Below are 8,238 nucleotides of genomic sequence, written 5' to 3' on the forward strand. Positions count from 1 at the left end.
AGCTCACATCTGTAATCCTAGCACTCTGGGAGGCCAAGGTGGATGGATTGCCTGAGCTCAAAAGTTTGAGACCAGCCTGAGCTAGAGAGAAAATAGCCAATCTTCATACCATTTATTGAAAAGACTATTCTTTCCTAATTGAATTATTTTGTCACTCTTGTTGAAAATCAATTGACCATAAATGTTTATTTCTGGATTCTCAGTTGTATTCCATTGATTCATATGTCTAATTTTATATCAGTACAACACTGTCGTGATTACTATATCTTTGTGGTAAGTTTTAAAATTAGGAAGAGTGAGTCCTCCAACTCCATTTTTCCTTTTCAGGTTTTTTGGCTATTCTAGGGTATTAGAATAGGTGGCTCTTTGGCTATTTGGGTATTCTAGGTTCCAAGTGAATTATAGGATAAGCTTGTCAGTTTTTGGAACAATAGTAACAACAAAGTCAGCTAGGAAGTTTTAATAAAATTTTAGTGAAGCTATAGTTTCATTTATGGAATGTTACTATCTTAAGAATATTAACTTTTCTGATCAATGAATGTGAAATATCATTCCATTTATTTTGGTTTTTAAAAATTTCTTTCAATAACATTTTACAGTTTTCAGTGCCAAGTCTTATGCTTCTTCATTAATTTATAAATATTTATTTTCTTTAATTTGGGTCTTTTCTCTGTTTTTCTTGGTCAGTCTACCTAAAGGTTTTTCCATTTCATTGATCTTTTCAAAGAACTAGTTTTTGAGTAATTGATTTTATGTATTGTTTTTCTATTCTATTTCATATATTCATTCTCTAATCTTTGTTATTTCCTCCCTTCTGCTTGGTTTAGGTATAGTTTGCTCTTATCTTTCTAGTTTCTTACAGTGGTAGCTTAGGTTATTAATTTGAGAACTTTTTGCTTTTTAATATAGAAATTTATAGGTATAAATTTCCCTCTGGGTACTGCTTTATTTTCATCCTATAAGTTTTGATATATTATGTTTCCATTTCCATTCATCTAGAAAAAAAAAATTTTTTTTTTTTTTTTTGAGACAGAGTCTCACTTTGTCACCTGGTAGAGTGCCATGGTGTCATAGTTCACAGCAATCTCAAACTCTTAGGCTCAAGCAATTCTCTTGTCTCAGCCTCCCAAGTAGCTGGAACTACAGGCGCCTGACACAATGCCCAGCGATTTTTTAGAGATGGAGTCTCACTCTTGCTCAGGCTGGTCACAAACCTGTGAGTTCAGGCAATCCACCCAGTTTGGCCTCCCAAAGTATTAGGATTACAGGTGTAGATTCTAGGTCCAGCCCTAGAAATATTTTTTAATTTCCCTTGTAATTTTGTTCTCGGCACACTGGTTATTAGGAATGTGTTTTTTGATTGCCACATATTTGTGAATTCCCAAATTTCCTTCTATTATTGATTTCTAAGTTAATTCCATTGTGGTACAGAAAGCATATTTTTTATTATTTCAGTCTTTTCAAATTTATTGATATGGTCTCATAGAGAGTGTTTCATGTGCACTTGAGAAGAATGTGTATTTGGCTGTTGTTCAAGCCTTCTATTCTCTTGTTCCTAAGTTCTCTATCCATTATTGAAAGCAGGGGTACTGAAGTCTCCAACTATTTTGTTGAATGGATATGTCCTCTTAACTGTTTCCTAGGTGCTTCAAACTCTAAATATTCAAAATTGACTTTATACTTTCTCACTTTTCAAACTTAGCTAATTAATGACACCCAGGTCCTCTCACCAGAAACTTGGTAGTCAGCTTTCTAGATTCCTCCCTTTTCCTCATCTCCTACATCCAGTAGACAACCAAGTCCTGCTAATTTCTCTCATCTGTTCACTCTTCTTTATCTCATCTATCCCTGATATGCCTAGTTCCAGTCCTTGCATTTTACCTCAGTTCTATTGTAATCAGTTTACTTACCTCCATTCTTGACATTGTTTTGCTAATGTTCTTCATTTTACCTGGAACAACACACTGATTTTCTTCCTCTGGGGAGTCTTCCCAATATGATCTCATTCTCCCCTCTGGGCACTCAGCCTCCTGTGTATACCTCTGTCCCAGGAGTTACCTCATGATTTTACCATTTTCTTACCCCCAGGACAGCTCTGTCTCTTAGAGCAGAGTAGTGAGGAGCACAGACTCTTGAGTCAGATGGTACAGATAAAAATCCTGCTTCTATCAGTTTTTAAATGTGTGATTGAGCAAATTATTAATCTTGCCAGGCCTTATTTTCCTCATCTATCATATGCGGATGTTAATAGTACCTACCTCATAAGGTTAAATTAAATTAATAGGTGAAAATTACTTAAAATAGGCCAGGCATGGTGGCTCATGCCTGTGATCCTGGCACTCTGAGAGGTTAAGACAAGAAGATTGCTAGAAAGGCTCAGCACCCATAGCTCAGTGGTTAGGGTGCCAGCACATACACTGAGACAGGTGGGTTTGAACCTGGCCCAGGCCTGCAAAACAACAATGACAATTACAACAACAACAAAAAAAGCTGGGCATTGTGGCAGGCACCTGTAGTCCCAGCTACTTGGGAGGCTGAAGCAAAAGAATTGCTTAAGCCCAAGAGTTGGAGGTTGCTGTGAGCTGTGACACCATGGCACTCTACCAAGGGTGACATAGTGAGACTCTGTCTCAAAAAAAAAAAGAAAAGAAAATTGCTAGAGATCAGGAGTTCAAGACCAGCCTGAGCAAAAGCAAGACCCTGTCTCCACCAAAAATAGAAAAATTAGCTAGGCATTCTGGTGGGTATCCATAGTCCCAGCTACTCAGGAAGCTGAGGCAGGAGGATCCATTGAGTCCAGAAGTTTGAAGTTGCCGTGAGCAACAGTGATGCCACTGCACTCTAGCCAGGGCAACAGAAAAAAAAGAAAAGTTCTCAAAATAAGTATTAATATTCATATTAATATTAATTTTACAGGGCCAGGAGCATTGGCTCTTACCTGTAATCCTAGCTCCCTACTCTGGGAGGCTGGGGTGGGTGGATTACTTGAACTCAGGAGTTCAAGACCAGCCTGAGCAAGAGTGAGACCTTGTCTGTACTAAAAAATAGAAAAACTAGCCGGCTTTGGTGGTACATGCCTATAGTCCCAGCTACTCAGATGGCTGAGCCAAAAGGATCACTTGAGCCTGAGAGTTTGCGGTTTCTGTGAGCTATGAAACCTCTCTACCCAGGGCAACCGAGTGAGACTCTCTCTCCAACAACACCAAAAAAAGAATTGTTGTCTCTCCTTTATTGATTACAAAACTGAGGCCCAATGTGGTTAAATAACTTGCCCAAACTCTGATGATTAAAATTAAGTGATAGATGGATATTGGTAGCCAAGCCTAACCTCAAAGCTCATACACTTTTAAAAATTGCTTTCATTAGATTGCAAGTCTGTCTCTCCAACTATACCATGAGCTCCTCAGAGAATTGGGTCTTTCCTAGTAGGGGGCTCTCTTAGCAGAAGAAATATGTCTCCCTATAAGGCCTAAAGTCTCCTGCATGCAGGGCATCAGTACCCCTTCCTCTTCTCTCTCCAGTGTCAAGGCAGGAGTCTATGCTGGCAGGAGACTAAAGGAAAAAATGATAACTAAACAGTGATGAACGTAGCTCAATCCCCAGGGCCCTCTTGGCCATGTTTGCTGTTCCCGCATCCTTGGGGGGCTACGAAGAGGCCTCCCTGAAGTCTGAGCTCACTGGGTCCCCTGTGTGATGATGCCAGCCTTCTGCTCTCCTGAGACTCTGGGTCCAGCTTCACATTGACATCATTCATGTTTCCATAAGTCTTAGGAAGGAACTCAGACCTCATCCACATGTCCCTGTCTGAGACAACTTCTGTGACCACAGTTTTGGCGGTCCCTTCCTTTGCCCAGAGATCTCTTTCCATGTATGGACAGCTTTCCTCCCTGTTCCTCACTCTAACTTTGTCCTCTGAAATCATGAGTTTCACTCAGGACTTTGCTCCACTCATAAACTGCCTAGAATCTCTGACACATCAACCTAAATTGAGAAACACAGGGGATTGCCAAAAAAAATACTCCCCAGTGATTTTGTCAGGCTGGAAAAGGGAAAAAGCTGGGCAGAAGGAAATTAGAGCAACTTGTCAATTATTGCAGCATGTGATTGTCACAGGGCTGCTCCACTTTTTTAGTTAGACACTTAAAAGGGATTCCAAACTGAACCTTTGGGTTTTTAACTTGCTGGTCTCTCTTAGCTATAAGGATGGCATCTTTTTAGAGGACTCTCCCCTTCCATCCACCAACCATTAGTTTAATTCAATTCAGCAAATAGTCATCAAACAACAAATAGCCATTTACCTTAATACTTGGCACAACGGAATGTGTTTCAAAACAAAAATTAAACAGACTTAACCTTTTTATATAGCTCCCATTGCACTTAAAACAAAATCCAAACTTTATATCATGTCCTGGACACCTTCCCCTAACCCCCCTTGGTTTCATCTTGCACCACTCTTCTTGTGTCCACACCCCTCCAGCCACCTTAGCCACTTTTCACACCATGGAAAACACCAAAATAAGGCTTTTGCAATTTATGTTTATTTTCAGACCTGCAGGACAAGTCAGAGTTAGTAGTCTTAGGCTAGTTACCTCCTCAGAGACTGTAACAGACTGAATATGGCTAACAACTTGAGCATGGCAAAAGATGGGAAAGGTCTCAGCAGTCCACAAAGCAATTTTAGGCCCAGGACCAAGGTTAAGATGCTGCTCCAATAGAGGTGCAGGGACATGAGCAAACTTGGTGAAGCTAGTTCTTCTCACTGTGACTGCACTGGCTTCAAGGCTACCTTCTGAGTTACGCAACTCTTATGTTAAGATAAAAACTCGATTCTTTTCCTCTGTATCAATCATTCCAATTTCTAATTAAATAATATTTATTTGTTTGTTTTCTTTCTCCCTCACTAAGCTGTAAAGCTAAGTCATATCTGAGTTGTTTAATGTATACTTGGTACCTAAATCATGACACATTGTAGGTGCTTAACAAATATTTGTTGGACCGCCCTCCCCGCCGCGCCACGGACTGCAGGTCCGGGAGCCAGGGCCGGCATGGCCTCAGCACGGGCCTGGGTGACCCCGGCACCAGGCTGTTCGGGTGGCTGAGAGAGCACAGCCTGGGCCGCGGGTTGTTCGTGGACCCAGCGCGAGACAATTTCCGCACCATGACCAACCTGTATGGCTCCATCCACCCCGTGGACTCGGTGTACCTTAGCACCCGCACCCACGGTGCGGTCTTCAACCTTGAATACTCGACCGACGGGTCAGTGCTGACAGTTGCTTGTGAACAAACTGAAGTTCTGCTTTTTGACCCAATATCTTCAAAGCACATAAAAACACTTTCTGAAGCTCATGAAGACTGTGTAAATAATATCAGATTTCTTGATAACCGGCTGTTCGCTACCTGCTCTGATGACGCTACAATAGCACTATGGGATCTGAGAAAACTGAACACCAAAGTATGCACTTTACATGGTCACACTAGCTGGGTGAAGAACATCGAATATGATACTAATACCAGACTCTCAGTAACATCAGGATTTGATGGAAATGTCATTATTTGGGACACGAACAGGTGTACAGAAGATGGGTGTCCACATAAGAAATTTTTCCATACACGTTTTCTCATGCTAATGAGATTAACACCAGATTGTTCAAAAATGTTGATTTCAACATCCTCTGGCTATCTCTTAATTGTACATGATCTTGACTTAACCAAGTCTTTAGAAGTAGGTAGCTATCCCATTTTGAGAGCAAGAAGAACTACATCAAGTTCAGATTTTGACCACTTCATCGAGTTCATCTGGTCCTAGAGTTTCCCGTTCACCTTGTCATCATAATGATTCCAGTTCTTCTGAGAAACACATGTTATGAGCTTCTCAAAGGGAAATGGACTTGTGTCTATGAATTCCAAGAAAGAGCTCCTGTGCACCTGTCTCACCTCGCTGTTCTCTACGATTGACTCATTACATTGAAGAAGCCAATGTAGGCAGGGGTTACATCAAAGAACTGCTTCAGCCCTGATGGGCGGATGATTTCTTCCCCACATGGCTATGGGATTCGCTTGTTGGGATTTGACACACAGTGCAGTGAACTTGTTGACTGTTTGCCCAACGAAGCCAGTCCCCTACGGGTGATCCATTCTCTGTACTCTCATAATGATGTAGTACTGACAACAAAATTCTCTCCAACACATTGTCAGATTGCCTCAGGGTGCCTTAGTGGACGGGTTTCTTTGTATCAGCCAAAGTTTTAGGCACAACTTATATCAAATAAGGAATACTTTTGGCATTTGACTTATAAATTACTTCATTTTAAAAAAATAAATAAAAATAAATATTTGTTGATAAAATGAATGATAAAAAATGATTGCTACATTGAGAGAGCATCTCATCATCTACTTGGGGAAGCAGGCATAGCACACACAAAACAGGTATAAATTTTACTTTATAAATTGGACAAAGGATGCATTACTTCAGTTTCCTTTGATCGAATTAAATCTGCCTCCAAACCCCCCATTCTTCTGGGTTAGTGGGAAATTTAGTCTTAATCCAGGGTTAGGAAAGGACCCAGGGGGCTTTATTGGAGCAGAACATTCAGAGGGCGCCCAACTAAGATGCTTGTTTTCTAAGTCCTGGTGGTCCAGGTGAGACTCTGTCTCAAAAAAAAAGAAAAAGAAAAGAAAAAAGAACTCCCAGACTACTGTTCCCTTCAGGAAGCATTGTGGGATTAGGTCTCCTGGTGTCTGGAGTGCACTGGGTGGCCATTCCCTTCTACTGTCCCATCATCTCTACAGTACCCCATCAGGGCAGGCTGGGGTTTTCTCCTGCTTCAGAACCTCCCAAATCTTGAAGGGCTCTTCCCTCCCTTCTGCCCTCTCTGCTTCAGCCTAATTCTCCAGATATTATTATGCTCCCACTTCCCAAGCCTACCATCAAATCACCAAGAAATTTGGACTTCCTTCTGATAACTTGCCTCGCCATGCCAATGGTCTGCCAATGGCATCCAAAGCCCAACTTCCTCCTTGGAAAAGAAGAATAAATCAGGAGAATGAAAGTCAAATTAGAAACTCAATATGTTATTCTGCTCTGCACCAAATAGAAAATTTCACAAAGACAGATAGAATAATGTGTTAAATTGAAAATAACCAAGTACCAAAATGTATGGGATAAGCAGGCCTGCTTAGGGTTAGTTTTTTCCTTACCTTCCAAGTACAAACTCTCCTCAATTCTGCCTCTCAGGCCCCTCACCACCCATGTGCCCATCCTAGGCAATCTAATTTTCCTGCACACTAAAAACACGTTCCTGAATACTCATTTTCATCATGAAATCTTGTCAATGATTCTACTTCCACAGTGGCTTGGAGCCCCCCTTCCTTATCTTCACCACTGCTACGACCACAGGTCAAGGTGTAATGTCTTGTGCCAGGATTTTATAATTTACCAATTTGTTTTCCTAAAATCCTCCTTTCCCATCATTCAGTGGTTTTCTCTTCTATTCAAAATGTACTTTTTGAGCAACGACAGTGACACTAACTGTGTGACCTTCAGCAAATTGCTTATATTCCCTATACCTCAATTTTCCTATCTGTAAAATCAGAATAATAATAATAATAATAATATCTCTCCTCTCTCTCCTTTTCTCTGCCACCGTGGTATATGCAATTGACTCCATTTCTTGCCAGGTCTTCTCACAGACCTTCAGAACCAAGTGATTTCTGGCCAAGAAACAAAAGCAAAATTGTCCCATTCCCCAGCGGACTTGAATAAAAACTAGTAATAAAATTAGGTACAACTCAAACAGGAGACATTAGAGAAAAACCAAGGTGGGTCTATAAGGAATTTCACATGATATGGTACACATGTTTATGCTGTATCAAGGTCACTATATCTTACCAAATGATAAGCAGAAAATGTCACTATTATCTGGACAGTCAGACATAGTTCAGTGTGAAAATGATTTATCTCTTTGTTTATATGCTCTGACTAATAAGCTCGTTCAGTAATAAATATGTGAGACAGTTAGTTAAAAAAGAAATAATACTACCTCTCCTATAGGATTGTTATATTGTAATAAGACAGTGCCTGGCACATAGTGAGTGCTGGATAAGTGCTGGCTATTGTATATGCTATAATTGTTATTGTTATTGTTGATACTCTTTTCCAGGAACTCTTAGATGCTGGAGATTCAGTGATAACCAAGAGAGATAAGATTTCTGTTCTTGGGCGGTGCCTGTGGTTCAAAG

At 40.6% G+C, this 8,238-nt stretch overlaps 1 pseudogene; it reads left to right on the forward strand.

Annotated features, from left to right (window-relative positions):
• Positions 1-5,100: 5,100 nt before the first annotated feature.
• LOC128584160 (DDB1- and CUL4-associated factor 10-like) lies at positions 5,101-6,249 on the forward strand (annotated as a pseudogene).
• The last annotated feature ends 1,989 nt before the right edge of the window (positions 6,250-8,238 follow it).

Source organism: Nycticebus coucang, chromosome 4 (assembly GCF_027406575.1).
Source record: "Nycticebus coucang isolate mNycCou1 chromosome 4, mNycCou1.pri, whole genome shotgun sequence".
Taxonomy (NCBI): Eukaryota; Metazoa; Chordata; class Mammalia; order Primates; family Lorisidae; genus Nycticebus; species Nycticebus coucang.